Below are 22534 nucleotides of genomic sequence, written 5' to 3'. Positions count from 1 at the left end.
TAAATATGGATAAAATGCTCACTCACATTCATTTACTATAAACCTGGAAATAACAACTTTCCACTTCAGTAGTTCTGCAAGCTCACTGTGTATTAGAATCACCTGGGAGTGTTTAAAAATAAACCATTGCCCAGCCCAGACCCTCAAGACCTCAAGAAATAGAATCAAGGGCCAAGCCCAGGCTTACCTATTTCTAAAATAAAACTCCTAAATAAAGCTCCCCAAGTTATTTGGATGCATAACCAGAGTTCACAACCACTATTCTGGTGACTTACATGTCTATAAAGTGAGAATAATTTAAAACCTTTAAGTTTCAGGATGTCTGGGTGGCTCAGCGGTTGAGCATCTGCCTTCTGCTTAGGGCATGATCCCCCGGACCTGGGATGGAGACCCACATGGGGCTCCCTGCAGGAGGCCTGGTTCTCCCTCTGCCTGTGTCTCTGCCTCTCTCTCTCTCTGGGTTTCTCATGAATAAAAAAATAAAATCTTTAAAAAAAACAACATCTTTAAGTTTCACATTATATTCTTGAGAAACATTTTCACCCTGAATGGGCTCATGAAGGATCTCATTCTGTGATCCTACAGCCTGGAAATTATAATCAGTAACATTTGTGCACTGCTTAATAATTTGGTAAGTGCTTTCACATACATATCACCACCCAGTTATGATTATTTATTGTGTCTATCATACCTTTCCTGCTAGAAGTTCAAGGTGGTGGATTCTCCTGCCCATTCTAAAAAGAACTCCATTAATGAGGCTTTTCTTTTAGAACTTTAAACAAAGGAAAAAAATACCAGAAAACTGGGAAGAAAGTTCTTCCACCAGAAAATTGTGCTGTATATAATGACACCAGGACTCTTGAACATTGTATGTTGAGATTGTGCTAAATTCAGTCTCAGAGGTTCACAGACTCTTGGGGTTGAAATAATGATGAGAAAGGAGACGGGGCCAAGGGGGTGGGGTGGGGTGGGAAATGTGAGTTCTAAACCAGTGCTTTTCCAATTCTAAACAGCATATGAATCAACTGGGGATCTTGTGAAAATGGAGATTCCATTTCAATAGGTCTCAGGCTGGATTTGAGATTCTGCATTTTTAACAAACTCCCAGGTGACACTGATGCTGCTGGTCTACAGCTCACATTTTGAATGGAAAGATTCTAGAATTAGGCACAAGCAGATAGAAAGAGGTCAAGAGAATTGTCTCCCACCCCCATTCTCCCAGGTCCTGAGACTTGGGAGAAGTATTTTTGCCTTCAAAATCTTAGATTTCTCATTCATAAAATGGAGCCAGGCGATTGGTATAGATCAGAGATAATAAATACTGAAACTTTATGACTACTCCCCCAGACATCATGGAAAGACAGAAGATCCTGGAGGCAGAATGGGCACGATTTCTAGTCCTACAGCCCAGAAAATGCAGGCAGTATCTTCAAGAAGCACCTAGTTTGATGTAAATTGTCACATGTTGCAAACAATGACCCCCATAACTCTTTCATATGAGTCCTATTGTCAAAACAACTAGGTTCAGAGAGTTGGTCCAGGTATGGATAAGTTTTGATGGGGAAAGAAGTTGCCATAGTGAGAGAGTGAGAGAGCTTGAAGCACCAAAAGCCCCTCTGACAAGGAAGATGCCACAAGGGAGGAAAGGAGTCCAACAGGAGACAGGTAGAGGAGCCACAGGGCACACGCTTAATCGATTCCCTAGTATCCCGGTCCTTGGATTATATGTGGAACCTTGGTCTTTCTAGGATTTCTACTTCAGCCCAGAAAACCTGGACTCTTAGCTGGGAAGGGACCTCTCTGGCCCCAAAGCAGAAGAAAAAAGACCCCGTTTAGGGACAGCCTGTGCACATACTTCGTTAGGACGCAGGTATCCTTTCCAGCCTTGACTGGTCCTGCCTGGTGCTGGGAATGTGTTCCTGGGACTCCTGGGCGGGCCCCCTCTGCCTCATTGCCTGGAGTTGTGCTCTAGCATCTCCTAATCTCACAGGGAGATGGTTCTATATCAGTGAACAGAGACACTCTTCAGTGGGCAGCCATCCATGGGCAGAATTTATCAATTTATCACTCCTCATGCAAATACCTTGGGGGCTGCATAGCTGTCACTACTTTTAGACTTTCAAGGTTAAAGATTTTCCCCAAGGGAAATGATATATATATATATATATATATATATATATATATATATATATATATTCTTAAGACACGATGTGCCAAAGCACTACACTAGCAACTTTCACTTTTACCTCATTTAAGCAACACAACACTGCACATTTAATATTCCCAATTCACAGATGAAGAAAATGAAGTTCAGAGAGGTCAACAAAACTCTCGCAGCTCACACAGCTGAAAGGTAGATGACCTGGCATTTGATTCCTGGTTCATTAGACTCTAAGCCTGTTGCTCACAACCCTGCCCCCTACTGCCTCCTAGACAATGTACTTGAAGGGAGAAGTCTTTAGATGCTGAGACCAAATGAGGGTGATGAAGTTGAGTCAATTTCCTTCAATCTTTCAAGTTTGAGACAAACAAGTGTACGATACATTGGAATGCTTCTTGCAGTTCATGGAAGAAAAGACATGGACCTGGCTCTTCTGTTTCCTCATGTAGGCGTCCTCCTGAGTTACAGGTGCCTGGGACTTGGCAAACTGTGAGCCCCGTAACTCTTTCAGAGGAATCTGATTGTCGAAACAATTAAGGGTCTAGTTCCTTCTACATACAACGTATGGATGCCCTTAGCAGCTATCTTGTGCATAACCCCCAATTCTGCAGTCCCCCCAAACATGTTTTGAGTAGTATAACCTACCAGACAGTGAGACAGGTGCTGGAAGTTAGACATAGGTGAGCAAGGCAGATGAGATCTCCTCTCTGGGGCTCACCTTCTGCCTGGGGGAGGAACTGGGGAGATAGTCACGTATAAGACATTTCATGTGTATGAAAAATGATGAGGGGAATCTCGCAGTGCCCTGGGACCACGCAAGGACTCCATCCCTCAGCAGAAGGCTGAATAGATTGAATTAAAATTAATCAACTTTCCCCTGCCTATAGGAACTTGAACCAAACTAGAGGGCAGGCCACTTGTGTCACCTGGAGTCACAGCTGCTCTGCCTCTCGTTTGAAGAGACACTTCTCTACTAAGTTGTAATAAATTCCCTGCCAACTTGGCTAATTGCTGACATGCCAAGCCCTCTCTTGGTCTGGGCAGAGAAGTACTAGGCATGTATACATGTGTGCACACAAGCACATACACAGCCCGCTGCACTCATGACTTTCACATTTCACATCCTTTCTCCCTTCAGGTGAAGCTTGAGGATGGGATTTCCTTCACAGTTTGCCCTGGAGATGCCGTTAATGCAATGTACTTTATTTTTTTTTAATTTTTGTTTATTTATGATAGTCACAGAGAGAGAGGCAGAGACATAGGCAGAGGGAGAAGCAGGCTCCATGCACCAGGAGCCCGACGTGGGATTCGATCCCGGGTCTCCAGGATCGCGCCTTGGGCCAAAGGCAGGTGCCAAACCGCTGCGCCACCCAGGGATCCCTGCAATGTACTTTAAACCATTTCCTTTGTTCTTACAGGAATACACTAAGATTTTAACAGTGTAGGTTTGGGTGGGTAGAATTATAGAGGAATGTCTTTTCTTTTTTTAAAAAATTTTGTTTTGTAATTTTTTTCACAATGAGCATGGATTACCTGTGTAATAGTTGTTTTTTGTTTCCAAATAAAGATGAGATCTCCTACACTACCATTGCTTTCTAATCCACATTTGCCCTGGAAAATAAGGAGGCATGCGGTGTCTTTGAGGCTTGTTGGCATGGTGTGGTATGAGAACAAGGACATTGGACCAGGAACTACAACACAAGTTCAGTTCCAAGCCATCCAGAACTTTCTAACTTTGGAACACTGGGCAAGTCATTGAACTTCTCTGAGCCTTCATTTCCTCATTTGCAGCATGAAGCAGTAATAGCTCCCAGAAGATGAAATTGATGCAGTAATGTCAAGTGGGATCATCATTACAATTATTCATGTAACTTAAAATTGGTCAATTTCACACTCACGTAGAAAATAGAAAAAAACCAATGATTCTGGGAGTTGTAACATGGTCAGTTTCAGTTGGTACCAGAGTGGGAGTGGGGGAAGGTGGAAGTCAGCCTGAGATGGTCCCCTGTGGTTTTCACCTCCCAGTATTTATGCTCTTGGATGGTCCCCACCCCCAGTGAGTATGGCTGACCTCTATGACACGCAGGACATTGCAGAAATGACAGCATATGATTCTGAGGCTGGGTCATAAAGGTACTATGATTCTGCTTTACTCTCTCTTGGTTCACTCATTCTAGGGGAAAGGGGGAACTAGCTCCGATGTCATGAGAACAATCAAGTGAGGTCCTTGGGGGCAAGACACTGAAACCTCCTGCCAAATGCCAGCACTACCTTGCCAGCCACATGAGTGCACCATCTTGGAAACCGGTCTTTCATCTCCAGACCTTTAGAGGAGTGCAGCCCCGGGTGACATCATGACGGTAACTTCTTGAGCAACCTCAGGCCACAGCCACCCAGCTAAGCCACTCCCTATTTCCTGACCAAACAGAAATTGAGTGAGACAATAAAAGTGTACTGTTATTTAAAGCTATTAAATTGTCTGGAGATCTGTCAGGCAGCAGTAGATGATCAAGCCCTTCAGCTGGCAGCCATGTAGGAGGGTTAGGGACCTGAATGCGTGGCTTTGGGAAGAGTAATTCATTGCAAGCCCATTTAGCTTCCTTTCATGATGAAGTGACCATGGATGTGGATGGAGGGGGTGTGGACAATAAGTGTATCTCTCTGGTTTCAGGAGGGCCTTTAATTGGATACTGCATGCCACTCTCATCAACGCAGAGGGAGGCAGGGTATTAGCAGTGGTTCATTGATTTGGCCCCAGGAGAATGGATGCAAGAGCTATTCAAGACTTGAGGGAGGGGAAGGAATATACCAATACCAATACGAATATCAGTAATAATAGTAATACTCTTCACTACAACTCATATTAACACTGCTAATACTTGTCATCCAGATACCTCCCCCTTGGAGAGCCCAAGTTCTTAGAAGTCCAGTAATCATTCTTTCCTTTCATAAATAAGAAAAATGGCTTCAACCTCCACTGCAGTGCTTTGAAAAGTTTCTTCAGAAACTCTGCAGATTTCTAGAAAGTTCTACTCTGGTCAGTAGGGACTGTAGCCTTGCTCTCACCTGCTGCTCTTGAGGCTGCTGCATCGGGTCTCCCCCTCTGTTACTGCCAGGCCAGCTCACTTCCTCCATGCTTCAAAGCATTATGAACACAAGGCTGGGCCCTAAAATTTTGTGGATAATGGGAAGGGTATTACAGTCCTGCATAGTAGACTGATCAAAATGGAATCTCTAGCAGCTTGGTCCTCAAGCTCCTCTGTGGTTGCTGTGACAGGGCTTTCTGTTGCTCTGTGCACACCCTTGCCGACCACTGCTGCCCTGAGTGGCCTCCATTTTAATCTGGACCCCCTCAATCTCTCTTCCTCCCATTCCCAGCCACCCCTCACTTCCTTCTCCCAGGATTGCCACTCCACCTCCAAAAACCTGTCACCTTTCCTGTACAAGCTACCTGTGTTCCCTTTTCCCATCAGGGTGGTCAGACGTGGTTAAACACATGGGTTGTGTCGCAGGACAAGAAGGCCCCCGTTGCATTCCCAGCTCTGCATTATCTCTTTGAATCCTTCCCATTCCTGTTTTACAGGTGACAAAACTGACTTCCAGGGGGATTAGGTTTTGTATGAGGACCCAAGGTGAATAGAAAAGATCTGGGACAACTCCCAGGCCTATTCCAGGCAGAAGGAGAACTAGGTTGGAGATCGTTAGTTGAGGGCACCTGCAGAAGCTAAATTGAGCCTGCCTAAAGCTTAGGAGGAAGGAAATGTATGTAGAGTTAGTTCCTAGAGGGCTTATAAATAGGACCATTGCTCATGAGTCCTGAAAAGTCCCAGGGCCAGCCTTCCAGAGGAGAGGGAAGGGGGTGGGGTCACGTGCCCTCCTGAGGTCATTTCTAGCTTCATGATTCAGGCAGCAAAATCCCAGTGTGGGTTCAGCTCCCCTGAATGTACTTTCATTTTGCATTATGATTTGCCACTCAAGCTGATGAGAACCCAAATTGATGTCATTTCCCTCCCAATAAGCTCTTGACCAGAAAACATCTATTTCTCCATCTAACAGGAAGTTTTTTTCCCACCCAGTTTCTACAAAATCATGCTGCAGTTTGCCTCAGTATTTTCCTTCTTTTTTAAAGATAGCATTTGTCAGGACTTCTCTTCTGGTTATAAAAGTAATGTACATGTTCACTGCAAAAGAAGCTGGAAAACGTAGAAAACTAAAGGAAAAAAAAATAGACATAATGTCACACCCATAGACAAACATTAAAAATCGTAGTATGTTTTCTTTCTGTCTTTGCTGCATGTGTGTCATAATTTTTTTTAACCATAATTGGATCAAATGCCTTTTTTAAGACTTCTATTAAATGTAGGGGAGGGAAGGATTATACATTCTGGCTTTCGTGAAAAACGAGTTTTATTAATAGCTTACACTTATCAAGTACTGACAATGATCCAGGCACTTTAGAGGCATCGCCTTAATGCACATAAGTGCTTTATATGTATTGCCTTACTGAGTCCTCACAACAACCCACTGAGGAAGATGCTAATACCATGCCCATTTTACAAATGAGTAAACTAAGGCTCAGAAAACTTAAGTCACGTGCCCAAGGATCACTAGTTCGTAGAGATGGCAGGTTTTTTGTTGTTGTTTTTGCCTCTTCAGCCTTTATAGTATATAGAGAGTGGATCTCTTTTTTAGCAATAACTGCCACAACTGGAAAGGCCATCATGGAAATGCTGGCATGCTTCTTATCTAACTGGGAATATTTTAATGGAACCACAATACATTCATGGAACAAAGACCATGCTGCCTGCTGACCTTCCATAACACTTTGCTCTTAAAAGATACAGGTAGAAAGGAAATCCAAGGAAAAGGTCACAAGTTTATTAGCTGGTGCTACTACAAGCTTACACAGGCTTTCCTATAAGCTGTTGCTATTTTAGTATTTGATGGCCATCTAACATGTCCCTGGGCACAGGGGCAGCTGACAGATGCCAGGGCTCAGCACACATGCTGTGAAATGACTGCTCATTCTTTTTATGGCCATTCATTGAGCACCTACTGTGTTTCTCTCAGGCACAGAGCTAGGCATGGACTCCAAATGCAGTCTGTATAAAACCAGCAACCATAGGTTCAGCCTAAGGGGTGAAGCGGTATTAAAATTACCCCCCACCCTCACCCCAGAGTCAGGAAATGAAACATTATTTCAAAACAATAGCTCAAAATGTTATATTGGTTAAATAGCATATCTGTCAGGGTGCTTTGATGGCAAGCAACAGAAACTGACTCTGGCTGGTCTAGGCAAAAAAGAGAATTTCTTGGAAGGATATTGGAGAGTACTCTAGAGCAAAGGGAAGGCTAAAGACTCAGGCATAGAGCCATCAGGCACCCAGCATCTCCAGAAGGTTCTTGGCAGCAGAAAATGCTCAAAAATCTCACCCAGCTGCCTTGGCTGGAAAGAGAACACTCCAACTGTTCTCTGTTTTGGGCCTGAATCCATGCTTCAGATTTTAGAGTGGGAGCCCTCATTGGCCTCGCCAGCAGTCATGTGCCGGGAAGAGGCGGGCACCTGGCTAACCATTCCGTCAGACAAAAACGGAGAGCCATTAGCTGAAGAAGACAGGCTAGAGGCTGGGCAGCTGACAAACAATGAATATCCTTGCATTTCTTGAGAATGATGGGGGCCAAGTATCCAGGCTGTGTTAGCAACATCCCCAGGTGGTTCTGATGCAGGTTAAGTTTGGGAAGCACTCACTTATACACTTTCCTCTGCCCTCCTCTCTCCATTTCTTTACAGTTCAGCTCAGTTTCTCACCAACCTGAAAGAATCCCTCCTCTTCGGCAAGAGGGAGGTGATGGGCTGTCAACTGCAAGGTTGCCTCTGGGACAGTGAGAAAGAAATGAGAACACTCATATGCTAATAATTTTTGTCCTGTAAACAAGGACCAAGCAGACACAGTCTGTGACCTTGGAGTGCTCCTGTTCTAGAGGGGAGGAGCTGGCTAGGCAGTCCAAATGGATATTGAGGGCTTCCAAGAGCCATGGCACGGTTCTCAGGGCTGAGCTGGCTTTGGCACAGCCTGATCTGGTGAGGATCCCAGGGACAAAGGGACAGAATGGGAAATTAAGTTTACTGGGCTGCACAGACACATTGGGAGGTACAGCGGTACTTGGAGTGCCCTCCCAAATGCCATGCTGAGATACAAAACTGTGCCAGGGTACTCATGGCTGGCCTCTCTTCTACTCAAAGATAGCGGGTCCCCAAGTGTTGCACAGAGGGGTGTCAGGGGCCTTCGAAAATACTAAGTTTTGAATATAGAGTTTTGAGAGCTCTAGAGTTCAGGTACTATGTGGACTCCCATCATACTGGTCTCCACGACATACAAATAAAGCAGGCACGAGATTTCCCCCCCGAGTTAGCAGTCTCCTGTGAGTCATTTCGCAGGAACTTGGTGGCAGCCACTTGGCTGAAAGCAGCTGTGAGGAGGAATGTCCAGGCGGGGTGGCCGCAGCCACGGGCGTGGCTGGCAGTGGGGCCGGAGCCCTGGGACAGGCTGTGGGCGTGGCCAGGGCGGGGGCGTGGCCAGAGCCCAGGGAAGGCTGTGGGCGTGGTCAAGGGCGGGGGGCGTGGCCGGAGCCCTGGGACCGGCTGTGGGCGTGGTCACAGGCGAGGGCGTGGCCGGAGCCCGGGGAAGGCTGTGGGCGTGGTCAGGGCGGGGGCGTGGCCGGAGCCTGCGGACAGGCTGTGGGCGTGGTCAAGGCGAGGCCGAGGCCGGAGCCCTGGGACAGGCTATGGGGCGTGGTCACAGGCGAGGGCGTGGCCGGAGCCCGGGGAAGGCTGTGGGCGTGGTCACCGGCGAGGGCGTGGCCGGAGCCCGGGGAAGGCTGTGGGCGTGGTCACCGGCGAGGGCGTGGCCAGAGCCTGAGGACAGGCTGTGGGCGTGGTTGTCAGTCCCATATCATTAACCCGAGGAGGCTGCAGACTGGCCTCATCTCAGGGACCCCAGGGACTTAAAGATTTGTGCCCTTGGTCCCCCGGAGCCGGTAGAACTCTAGGCAGAATCAAGGCAGAATTGAGTCAAGGGTGGGGACAGGCCCGAGGGGGCCTGGCAAAAGAGCAGAGGTCCTGGTCACACACCTTGCTGTTCCCTGTGTCTGCCGTGAGAATGGGGTCTGGCATGCACGTGACCCGAAGCTACTCGGAATCCTTTCCGGAGGGCATGTGGGTTCAGGAAGCCCTAGCTGACAGTGTGTGTGGCAGAGAACTTGACGTACGGTTGCCCCTCCCCTGCATCTGGCAGCAGTATTCTGCAACACTGTCCTAAGCTTCCTCTCGTCATTCAAATCCCTAAGGCTGCATGAAGGGACCTACACCATCCGGCTGTCTTCCTCGTCTTCTGTCTTCTTCAGGCCTCCCAGTGCAGAGTAGTCTTGTCCCTTCGACCAGGAAAAAATAAGCAAACCAAGCAACAACCCTCGCGCCCCGCCCCCACCACCTCCGTGCACCCCCCCCCCCCCCCCCCCCCGTCGTACCAACCCTGTGGTCTCTCACCAGCCACCCCCCTCCCCTTGTCGTGCGCACCAACCCTGTGGTCTCACCAGCCCAGGCTGTCCACCAACAGCAAAGCTCAGAACTCCGTTTAGGCTCAGCTAGAAACACACTGTCGTGGTGTCCAATGAGTTAATGGTTGCAAAAGCTTCAGAAAAAGGCACTCTCCTGCTCATGGAGATTATGATTTACATTTCTTTGACATTCTCCAGTTTCAAAAGCCACTTGCAAATGCCAGTGCTTCTAAGTTTTATTTCTGATACTTGTACCTATAAAGAAAGGCACTGCTCATAAGAAGAAGAAAAAAAAGCCCCTTAAACCATGGCACTTGAAGAAAGGAGAACAGAAAATGCAAAAAGTGATACTGATGAAATAAAGAAGCAAATTGGTTTGCGAAGCAGCCGCAGCCACAAGTCCATATTTCTAGGACCTCCCTAGAGGTACCCTCAACACTGGGTACTTAACTTAGTGCCAGGTACTCTTCTAAGCACTTTACTGATATTATCTCATGAGATACTTAAGTGACACAACCATTTCCTCTCAAATGGAAGTTCTATTGCCCTTCCCCTCAACTCCAGGGAATATTTGGCAATATGTGAAGACATTCTTGCTGCTCATAACTTGAGGGGAGGACGCTGTTACTAGTGGCATCTAGTGGGTCATGCATCCTATGAACTAACTGGCCCCAAATGTGCTGAGGTTGAAAAACCCTGCTGTGAGAGACAGGGGATCATCACTCACCCATTTCACAGACAAGGAAACAAGTACCAAGAAGTACTTCCAGATACTTAGGTTTATGACCAAACACAACTGGCAAATGAATGCAAACAAGGGATTGAGAAATGTTTGCCAATATCTTAGGTGAACTAAGAGAGGGAGGAAATGGGAAAGCATTAGCTCTACATCTGTCCTGTGATGTTCTTTGTCAGGATAACATGAATCCACGGATGCTACAGAACTGACACGCTGAAACCGTTCACGTGCAGGTTGACGCGCCTCACTTCCAGTGAGGCAGTAATACTGCTCTCCAAACTCATCACGTGCTTCCCTATTTACTATTACTCTGGTTTCCAGTTTCACAGCTGCACTTCTCATTCTTTCCTCAATTTGCAGCCTGTACTTCCACCTTGTTAGGTCCATTTGTGATTGCTCAGTCCAGGGGTGATGGAGGGAGGCATCTGCCCTCCTGACCCAGCGCATTCTCACATTAGACAGGCTGCATCTGTCCGGAGATTGTGGTGGATAGGGTAGATGGCCAGCTGTCTCCAGGTTTCTCCGGGGTAAAAGCTTCTCAGAATCATCACAGATATTAGCTTCTCAAGGAACAAGGCCAAAAGGAATTAAAAAGAAGGAAAGAAAAAAAAGGGGGGAAGGTAAGAAAAAAAAAAAGGGTGGTAAGATCCTTCCATATGGACTATGATGAAAAAAGGTTCATGATATTTGAAGTGAAAAAGCCAAGTACAGGAGTGCCTGGCTAGTTCAGTCAGTAGAGCTGGCCAATCTTGATCTTGGGGTCGTGAGTTCAAGCCTCACATTGGGCACAGAGCCTACCTAAAATGGAAAGAAGAAAAAAGAAAGAAAGAAAGAAAGAAAGAAAGAAAGAAAGAAAGAAAGAAAGAAAGAAAGAAAGAAAGAAAAGCTAAGTACAAAATTGAATGTACCTTGATGAGGACTTTTTAAAACCCTTGTACTTTTGAAGTCCCATTTTCTAAATAAACAGATGACTTTTATCAGAAATAAACAATAATTACTTCAGCAAGAATTCTTTAAAAACCCACGTAACAAGAGAAATGAGTCGTGTCCACAAAAAGGCATGAACAAAAATGTTCATAGCAGCTTCTGTGTGTGATAACTAGAATGGAAACCATCCAAATGAAGTGTAGAAAGGCAAGATAAATTGAGGAGATTTTGCCACAACAGAGTACTACGTAGCAATGAAGAAGAACAACCAGCTGCCATCCAAGCTACATGGATGAGTATCAGAGATATGAGGTTAAGCAAAGGAAATCCGGACATAAGGAATACATGCTGTAGTGTCTTAATTATAGGAATTTCAAAAATAGGCAAAATTAATCTGTGGTGATGAGTACAGACGGGGAAGGGGCAGCTAGAAAGGAATTATCAGTGTTTCCTCCCCTTTATCACTCAGAGCCACTGGGCTGCCTTTGTATTTGCATAAGCCACTCAGCAGAACAAAAGCCCTGGAAGTAACATGAATCTGCTCTTTTAGAAGGCAGTTTAGCCACAATTTATTCAAGTATGCTGATAAATTCCGTTTATTCAAACTTAAGTGTGCTGCTGCCTTGAGGTCTTACCCACCAACCCCAAACCCATAGTGCACCCCCCCCCAACACACACACTGCCAGAGGGGTTCCTATCATTACAGCTGAATTGGGGATCCTATTTCACCAAGGCTTTGCCTGTGTATTTTAGTTTCCCACTTGAAACTATTTTCTAGCTGCTTCCCGGCTCTAGGGCTGAGCCAGGAGGTTTAGAGCCCTAGGGAAAAGGAACGATCAAAGAATAAAGAGCCCATTGATCAGCATTAGTCTCCAAGCTGAGGTTCTTGACCTCTGCAGACAGACAATGGCCTTGAAAGCTAGGCTTTATGGAGGATGAAAGATATTTCTCAACTACACAGTTCCCCTCTAGCAAAGTCTGGCTGGAGGTTCTAGGGAGGACTGCCCCACGAGAGTTCCTCCATGCACCCCAGGGGACTTGGTCTCCACTGCTCTTGGAATAGCCTAGTAGGGTCTTGGTGACTGGGGCCCACAGTTCTTCAGGACAGCCCTCCAGGGCTCCAGATTCCCTCCAGGTCACCCAGTGTGCCATACACATATTATTTTCTAGGTATGTTACCAGAGGAAAAAGGTAGTCAAGTGCCACTCCAGATCACTGAGTTTTGTCATTCCCAGATATGCTCCAGATCTATTCATGCCACCCCGGGAAGATGGTGGGAAGGAAAGGAAAAGCTGAAGGCCATTGATAAGGACAAGTGTCTCGAGGGAGAAGAGATTTAGAAACATCTAGAAAATGAGGGGGAAAGTGTGAGAACACCAAGGTAAGTGGACCACATCGCAGGGTAGAGTGCAAGGAAGTCGGCCAGCCCCTGGGGGACCTGCTCTGACTTAACGATCACCCTGGGTCCCTCAGCCCCGGGGCAATGGTGTGCAGGTGGTAGCCTGTACGTAGAGGAATCTGAGGAAGATGCCCAGGCCCTCTGTAGCCTGACCCAGAATTTCCCATAGGCGCACTACGGGACTGGGGAGGTGGAATGAGCTCTGGCCTGTAATCAGGAGCAACAAGCTGCCACAGGCAAAGAATGCAAAGCCAGGAGCGAATAACCTGGACTCTGGGTGCTGGCCAGGGTCTGTCCTGGCCCACAGAATGCCTTTGTGCTAACTAGAAAAAAGCCTCCTTCCTCCAACAAACACAGCCCCACGGGTTCAAGGCTTAGTTAGCAAAGCAGTGGCTAGATTTCAGCCCCTTGGTGGGTGTGCTTGCTCAGGGAAGAATCCCACACCCATTAGAGATGGCTCTAGTTTCAGAATAGCTACAAAAAAGCTAGGTAAACCAATAGCCCTTGGAGTCCCCTCAGGCCAGGTAGCCGCTCACACCGATCATTCCTTACAGGAAACCTATGAAGATCTTGGTTCCCTTTCCACTTCATACTCATCCCTGGTACGCTCAGGTCCCATCTGAAGGGGTGAGGAGGAGGGTTTGCAGTGATGGGGATGGGAAGACGAGGCTCAGACCTCTGGCCGCGCTTCTCCCCGTGCTCAGCCAGGCGATGATGACTGAGCCATCTCACAGTTTAACCAGGCTAGCATAAAATCTTATTTCCCCCTTTCACTATCTAGCCAGGTGGAGAGACTCAAGGAAAAAGACCTATTCCAGAAAAATGTAAAAAGTTACATCTTCTTTGCCCTTCCAAGCCTAGGGCAAGGAAAACTGAAACCCTGCTAAACAATATTCTCCCTCTTGTTACATTTCTGGAAGAGGTGATAGCACCTATTACAGCTGGGGTGACTGAGTGTTATAGTTTGCACTAGAACTGTGTTGGATTTTGCTGATTCCCATGATCATTATTATTTAGTACTCTCAGAAGTGTCTCAGTGTGGACGATAAATTATGTGGTCACTTACTAATAAAGACACAACAGATGTCAGGCCTGTCTGAGCTGTCCTTCCTTCTAACCTAATGCCACGTAAGAAGGACAGGCATGGTGACTGGACTCAGAGAAAGGGACATCACTCTGGGCTGGAGAATGCAGGCAGGAAGAATTTGATCTGAGCCTTGAGAGAGTGAATCTGGAGAGGAAAGGAGTAAGTCTCCTGCATAGACAGGTGAATGTATAAATTACCTAGTGCTGCATCACAAATTACTGCAAAACTTAGCAGCTTAACACAAACAAATCTTTGCTTGCACAGCTCTGTGGGTCAGGAATTTGAAAGCAACTTGGCTGGGTGGTTGTGGCTCAGGGTGTAGTCAAGATACTGGCTGGGGAGGTTGCTATGTGGAGGCCTGACTGGGGCTAGAAGATTTGCTTCCACTCAGGCTCACTCACACGCCTGTTGGTGGGAGTTCCTCACCATGTGGATGTCTCCACAGGGCTGCTTGGGCATCTTCACAACACGGCTGCCATGTGGCCTCCCCTGGAGCATGTGTTCCAAGAGACAGCAAAGCAGAAACTGCCATGACTTCATGACTTAGCTCTCGAAGCCACGCTCCATCCTTTCTACGATATCTCATTGATTACATAAGCCAGCCCTGTACAAACATGTGACCATGAAGAGGATCATTGAGACTATGGCTACCGCAATGAGGATGCACTAAGTCACAGAGGCAGAAATAGTGTATGCTCAGAAAGTTAGTGACTGGGCAGTTGTCTGGAACATTTATTGACTTCCCATTATACTCAACACCAAACAGTCCTCTCCAGCCAAAGTCCAGCAATCCAACCTTGGAGAATATTGATCTACTGATGTGTTCGAAGAAATGAGAATTTGCAATGCCTTTATCCAGAGCTGAACTCCAGAGCAAAGCACTAAAAACATTTTAGTTTTGCTAGCAGGAGAAATGCACTGTATATAAAGCACATTGTGGCCCTATACAGGAGTTGAAGATTACACTCCTCGGGGGGAAAAAAAAACAACCATAAAAAACAATCTTTGAAAATTCATTTTTCTTTTTTACTTATGGGCATTTTTCCCATTTAAAAAAGTGATGTACTGCTTGTGTAATTTTTAAAAGATTAAAAAGCATTAAAAAAAATACACTCTGCACAGAACTGCAATCATCCTCCTCCAATCCCTGACTCTTCTGAAATGAGAGAGAATGAGTTTCCAGGAGTCTGCACTCAAGACTGAAATGCATCTGAGGCTGAGCCAAGGTGGAGAATCCACTGTGCCCACTGGCTGCCGGTTTCTGGCTACTCAGTAGTTGTAAGCAGGTTAAGGTTAGGCCCGGGTGGGTACTTGGGTTTTGGAGATACAACTGGTTTTTGCTTTACTCTTTGATCCTAGGAATATTAGCCCTTTTCTAGATTTCTCTCTATTCTTAGCTAATGTGTTACAGGTCTTATATCCTCATTTTAAAATGTTTCAAAGTATGATTACATGAAACTGGCTAGGATGTCCTTTTCGAGAAAAGTTCCCCCGTGTTCAACATGTACCTATTGAATAATTATCTCTTGGTAATTCCCCCCCAGGATACCATGATGCCCATGGCAGACACAGCCCTGCCCACATGGACCTTCCAATCTGGTGGGCAATTGCCTTGCAATTTCATTTACAGAGGATGGGCCTGAAGGGAAAGCCTGTTATCTCTAAATCTCGTGGGTGGGTTTTAGAGTTAACTGGAAGGTAGCATATGAACACCATGTCAGCATACCAAATAGCCACAGAATCTCTGGCATCATTTACATCTTCTATCTCTCTGAGTCCCTTTTCTTTTTCTTTCCTCTATTTTCTCTTCTTTCTTAGACTTTATTTACTTTTAAAGGATTTATTTATTTGAGAGAGAGAGAGAGACTGGGGTGGGAAGGGTGGAGAGAGAGGGAGAATGAGAGAAGCAGACTCCCCGCTGAGTGCTCAGCCCTACCTGGGGCTCAGCTCCATCTCATCACCCTGAGATCATGATCTGAGCCGAAATCAAGAATTGGAGGCCACCCTTGCACCTCTATTCTATTTCTATTACAAAGATGTGATGCAACTCTTTGAGCTATTAAGAATACATCCTTTTCCATGTTGAAAAAAATCTCATGCATGTACTGAGTCCTCATTATGTGCCAGGCACGGGGCTGATGGCCTCACTTATATGATCTCAGTTAAGTAACACAGCAAACTTACCTATGGGAAGTTCTGTTATTATTCTTATTTCACAGATGAGGAAACCGTGCCTCTGCAAGATCAGTGCCCAGGTTCTCATAGACTCAGGGATTCAAATCCTCGTGAGCCTGAAACTCTATGTCCACCATGGTGCCAGTTATAACTTTTGGCTTCTTGTTGCTTAGGGAGTCTGTTTTGACATCATCCCGAACTGAACTTTAGCTGTAGCTCCTATGAACTGAAACGGCACACTGAAAAAGGGGAAAGAAAACAGCTTGAAACCTGTTTCAGACCCTGCGTGAGATGAGAAACAGAGTCAGCGGAAATGAGAAGCCAGCTGGATTCAGCAAGTCCTCAAGTAAGGGGGGGGGGGGGCACGCAAACCAACTTAATTGGATGATTATTTCAATTATCTAATTAAGAAAGATTACAGCTGAACAAAGACAGAGAGGGCCTCCAAGGTGATAAAAAAAAAAAAGTTGATTAGCTGGGTTGGCCCTTGGCAGCACTGGGAGGTAGAATGGACTCCCCATTGGAAGCTGTGGCCCTTGGGACAATTAGCCACAGAGCTAATTGTCCCTCCTCTTTTCCTCCTGTCCTCCCCAGCTGAAAGCTGTTTTCTACCTTACTGTTTGATGCTCGAGTGGTCAAGTAGCCAACATTCTCTTCCCTTCTTTCTTTCCTTCTTCCTTTCTTTTTCCCCTCCCTATTTGTTTTTGTACTGGTTTTGTAACCAAAAGTCAATATAGATTTCCTTGCACAGTGTAGTACAGAGGCTATAGTGTGGTTACCACTACCCTCCACAGGAACCCCTCCCTGCCCCCATGTATAGCCTGTGCACTTTTTAAAAAGGTAAATTATTCACCAATATTTAAAAGTCCAGGATTTCACATAAAAGTCCATATCTCTGGCTTTATTTGAACAGATCAGATCTGACGACACTGGATCCACCTTCTCGGGGGCCAGATTCAAAATATTTAACAGTGCATATGGCTCGGTGCTGTTCTATTAGAACAGATGCCAGACACGAGCCACCCATGTGATCCCTAGCTTCCAAGGCCTCATCTGTCCTTCTCTCTCTGTGACACTGAGGTGAAGGTCACCTGCCATTTATCATCATACCTGCTGGACCCACTTACTGTAAAGAGGGAAGAGACTGTTTCCTTAGCTTGATCTTTGTTTCTCAGTTATATCATCAGCCTGGCTCAAGTTGGTTTTGATCTTATGATCCTTGTTTTAGGGAGCCTAGGGCTTTTATTTTTTAATTTAACAAATATTGGTTGAAAGACTTCATTATGCAATACAATATAGCAGAGCGATTAAGAGCAAGGCAATGGAGTCAACAGTTCTGGGCTCAGGTCCTACCTCCATCACTTATTAGTTGTATGACCTTGCCTCATTTCCTGATTTCTAAATGAAGAGATTTAGAACTTGTCTAAATGCCTAAATTTTCAAAACACCTGTTTCCCAATACAGCTGTGAGCTATACTGTGAGGCCTCAATGGGAAGATGTAATAAAAGGCCTAGCACTGTGCTTGGCAAACACTAAATGGCAGCCAGTTTAAGGGAAGAGTACTAGCTCTCCTGATTGTATATCTATGACATAATAGGCACTGTGATGTGCACCAGGGGTGTTATTCCATTCAGGCCTCATGAGCTCCCTTCTAAGGTGAATAGCATTACTTGCATTTTATTTGTATTTATTTTTTAAAGTTTTATATATAGAGAGAACATGCATGTATGAGTGGGGGAGAAGGGACAGAAGGAGAGAGAGAGAACCCCAAGCAGGCTCCATGCCCAGATTTGGCATTTCAAACAAGGCCCGGGGTGATTGCTTTCCTGCTGGTTCATGGATCACACTTGGAAAAACAAGTTAGCTATGGCCAGGGCACTGGCCATACTATACTATGACTAACGGGATAGTCATACTATCCCGTTTCTTTAGCCACAGTGAGTGGTTCAGGCACAGGCATAAGAACCAAACTTGGCCAATTAGAGTTTCTCCTGGGAATCTCCGTGACTATTGGGGGAGAGAAGCCATCTGTTTCTTTTAGGGCCATTAAGTCGGAATGAAGAAACCCTGGGTTGCCTCTAGCTGAGCTAACCCATACTGTATAGAGAAAGTGTCTTTGTAGAAGGAGAGAATGAAGACAGCAGAGAGAAGCCACAAAAGAGAAACCAATAGAGAGATGAGAGAGAAAAACAATCCTGATGACATCATTTGACAACATGGCATCCCTAAAGTTAGTCTCTGGTCTCCCCAAGTACAGGACCAATAATAATTCTCTCTCTCTCATTTCTCTCTCTCTCTCTTTTTTTTTTTTTTTTTTTTTACCAGTGAGGTGGATTTTTATCACTTTCAACTCAAAAAGTCCTGAGTAAATATTAATATTAAATTAAATATTACTATTAGTTACTTTAGTATATTAGTTATCTAGTACCGCTTAACAATTACTCCAAAATGCAATAGTTTAGGATAATAATAAACATGTAGCATCTCCCACAGTTTCTGTGAATCAGGAACTGGAGAGGAACCTGACTATGTGGTACTGGCCCTAAGATCTGTCATGAGGTTGCAAATACAATGTCTCCCAGGTCTGCAGTCATCTGAAGGCTCAGCTGGGACTACAAAATCAGCTTCCAAGGTGGCTCAATCATATGGCTGGCAAGTTGGTACTGGTCGTTGGTGATAGGCCTCAGTTATTCCTTAGCAGATTTCCCCATAAGTGTCCTTGAAACATGGTGGCTGGACTGAGAGGGAGAGAGAACCAGGAAACATTATGTTCTTTTTAGGACCCAACCTCAGGAATCACATAGTGTTACTTCCTCACATTCTATGCTTCGGAAGTGAGTCACTAAGTATAAGCCCATATTGAAGGGGAAGGGAATTGCACTCCAGCTTTTGAAGGGAGGAATGTCAAAGGATTTGTGGATGTATTTGCAGACATCTTTTAAACCACAATATCTAGCATGTCACATGGCTGGTTTATAGAACCAGGATGGGAATTTTGTTCTGGCTTTGCCACCAATAGACCAGGTGGCCCTGGGAAGGTCATTCCATGTCTCTGAATCTTGGTTTCCTCATCTGGCAGGTGAGGAGACTGGATTTGACCCATTTAGCCTTAAAATCCTGCAGTGTCTATACCAAAGAAACTTAAGGCCATGTACATTGATGGCCTACTAGGAGCCTCATTATCTTTGTCTTCTGCTGGGCTTCTTGTCTTCTGGAAAAACAACTCTTGGACATGGAAAAAATGAATTTAACTTTTTTCAACTCTGAATGTAACTTGTTTCATATCACAATCCCAAACTTCATCAAGCAGGACTTGTTTCAACTAGTGACCTCATTAAACAAATCTGACCATGTAAGAGCCAGAGGAACATGTGTGTTTTAGCCAGGGCCATTTGGGAATAATTACCACCACACTGTTGCTTAATGAAGTCAAGCTTCAGGTGGTGGAGATTACAGGATGGGATAAAGGATGAGCAGCTGCATGACATCCCAGTTTGTGAAATATTTGAAGGCAGACCCTGCTACTGTTAATAATAACAATGATAATGATAATGTCTTTAATTGAGAGATTATGGACTACAGGTACTGTGCTAAACATGCCTTTTATCTCTTTTTGCCCATAACAACCTTATGAAGAAGGAAATATTAGTGCCATTTTTATGGGTAAGGAAATAGACATTAAGAAGAGTAGGATGAATTGTACAAATCCACATAGCTAACAAGGGGTGGAGATTGGATTAAGCCTGGGCCCCCTGGATTTATAAGACTGTGCCCTCTATCATTATACTTAACTGCCTTTTTCTTGTAGAGGGCCAAATAGACTCTCAATACCCAAATAAAATGGGTAAAACAGGTTTGATTTCTTTTTTTTGTGGCCATTTTCAGTTTCTTTTTTATCATAAACTAAACTTTGACCTACATTTTAAAGAAAGATTAAAATCTGAGAGTTACTCAACAGTATAAAACCATCATGAGGCTCTCCCATAGCGTGGTGACCAAGATAATTAAATAGACTCAGCCTTAAATGCATCTACTTAAAATAATCAAGGGAAGACCAAGATGGTGCCATGAACTGAATAGGTGATGCCAAAGCAGTAGGTGACTCTAGAAAGGAAAGGAAAATTATTCGGAAGAGTCAAGGCCAGATGGGTAGCCAGGAGGCTTATGAGGAAGGGAGGCACATGAGGGACCACCATTGGCAAATATCATAAGGTCCTGGATCCAGGGGCACCTGGAGAGTCAAGAGCTGGGTGAGTAGCTGGAACCCTATTATACCTAAGTCAGCAGTTGGAATAAATAACCAAACCCAGTAGTGGTTGGAATAAACAAGTGTCAAGGCTCAGGACAAGTTAAAATCAAATTTAAGGCTAAAAATTAGGAGGATAACAAAATCAAGATCAGGGCAAAGTTGTCAGAAGACACAGGCAAGAAAATGCCAGACCCATGGACAGAAAAGTCAGGTAGTGAGGACCCTGAAGACACAACATAGCAGTGAGAACTGATACTTGGGGTGTGAATCCAGTTAACAAGTTCCTGGGGAAAAAATAACAACCTTTTATTTATTTTTTGAAGATTACATTTTTAAAGTAAACTCTATACCCAACATGGGGCTCTAACCCACAACTCCAAGACCAAGAGTCGCATGCTTCTTCAACTGAGCCACTCGGCCAGCCACTCCCAAGATAACAAACTTTAAAACTGACTCAACCAGGTGCCTGGGTGGCTCAGCTGGTTAAGCATCTGCCTTTGCTCAGGTCATGATCCCAGGATCCTGGGATCGAGCCCCACATCCAGCTTGCTGCTCAGCAGGGAGTCTACCTCTCCCTCTGCTGCTCCCCCAGCTTGTGCTCTCTCTCTTTCATTCTATCAAATAAATAAATAAAATCTTAAAAACAAAACTGACTTAACCCATTTCCTAGCAGCACACTAGCCAAAAGACAGAAGCCACCCAAATGTCCACCAACAGAGGACTGGATAACAAAATGTGATAAACATGCAATGGAATACAAACTCAGCCATACACAGGAAGGAAATTCACATCACATGCTGTGATGTGGATGAAAGTAAGACCCATGAACAGAAAAGTCAGGTAGTGAGGACCCTGAAGACACAGTTGAGTCACTGGCAGAGAACTTGGCCATGAGACAAGGAAAATCTTTCATTTCTGCTCATGGTGTGTTAGGCTATTTGGACCAGCCCTCCTTTGGGAAACAAGAAAACTTGCTGAATAAATTGAGCATCTTACACATACTTAAACATTAATTATATAGTAAGATACTACCAGGCAAAAATTGAAGGGAAAACAGGAACCCAAAAAGATAAGCAGAACATGGATGTCTTCTGAACCAAGAGCATTAGCCAATTCCAGCATTTTTAACTTTTGTTTTGATGGCCTTGTGGGATAAGGGAGTCAGAAATAAAAAGGGCAGTCGAATTAGAGACCCTCTCTATAATAACAGGGACCCCATGGCCCTACACACTCAGGGAAAAGGTGAACAAGAAGTTGCCCAGACCTTGTGGATTTGCAGCCAGGATTAAGTGTCTGGTGGTCCAGGCAACCAAAAACCTCTGGAACCTGGTTTAAGGTGGTCCCCAAGCACCTGACAAATGCAGACACACATCCTCTCTGGAGTAAGGTATCTTTACCCAAGACCTCAAATTACTCTTACAATTATTCTTCAGGTGCAATGAACAACATACAGTCAAAGATAACCAGGGATAAAAAGAAATAAGGCATGATGAATAAGAACAAGCAGAAAGAGCAGACAGCAGAAGTAGTCTTGTAATATATAGTCTTATATATTAGAATTATCAGGAATAGATTATAAACTAGGCATGCATAAAACGTTTACAGAAATAAAAGAAGGTCAAAGATAGCTCTATGGGAGAGGAAACTATTAAGCCACCCAGTAGATTTGAAAAAAAAAAAATCAAATAGAGCCCCCAGTAATTAAAAAAAATACAAACTAACATTTTAAAAAAAAACCTTTATTTTAGAGACAAAATTATATTCTATTAAGGAAACTTCTTGGAATCAAGTGGGAGACAAAGTAATAGAATGATTGGGGGCTGCAAGAAAGAAAGTACCAGAAATTGCAAGAAATTAAAAGTGGTTTAAACGATAAAGACTGTTCACCGTTTTAGAGAACAAGAAATCCAGTGATTGGGCTGTGCCAGGATTATTTCTGCAGAGAAATGGTGTCACCTAGGACCCTGGATCTTCGCTTCTGTTCATATCACAATCCTCAGTTTGCTGGCCTTTGTCTTAGACATGGCTCATCATGATGGCAAGGTGGCTGCAACAACTCCAACCATCATGTCTCTATATTGCCACATTCGAAAGCAGAAATGAAAGAGACATTCCCCTGTGCATCTCTTTTTTAAAAAAATATTTTATTTATTTATTCATGAGAGACACACACAGAGAGAGAAAGAGAGGCAGAGGGAGAAGCAGGCTCCATAGAGGGAGCCTGACATGGTACTCAATC

Source organism: Vulpes vulpes, chromosome 9 (assembly GCF_048418805.1).
Source record: "Vulpes vulpes isolate BD-2025 chromosome 9, VulVul3, whole genome shotgun sequence".
NCBI classification, from domain to species: Eukaryota; Metazoa; Chordata; class Mammalia; order Carnivora; family Canidae; genus Vulpes; species Vulpes vulpes.
This window is presented reverse-complemented; position numbering follows the sequence as displayed.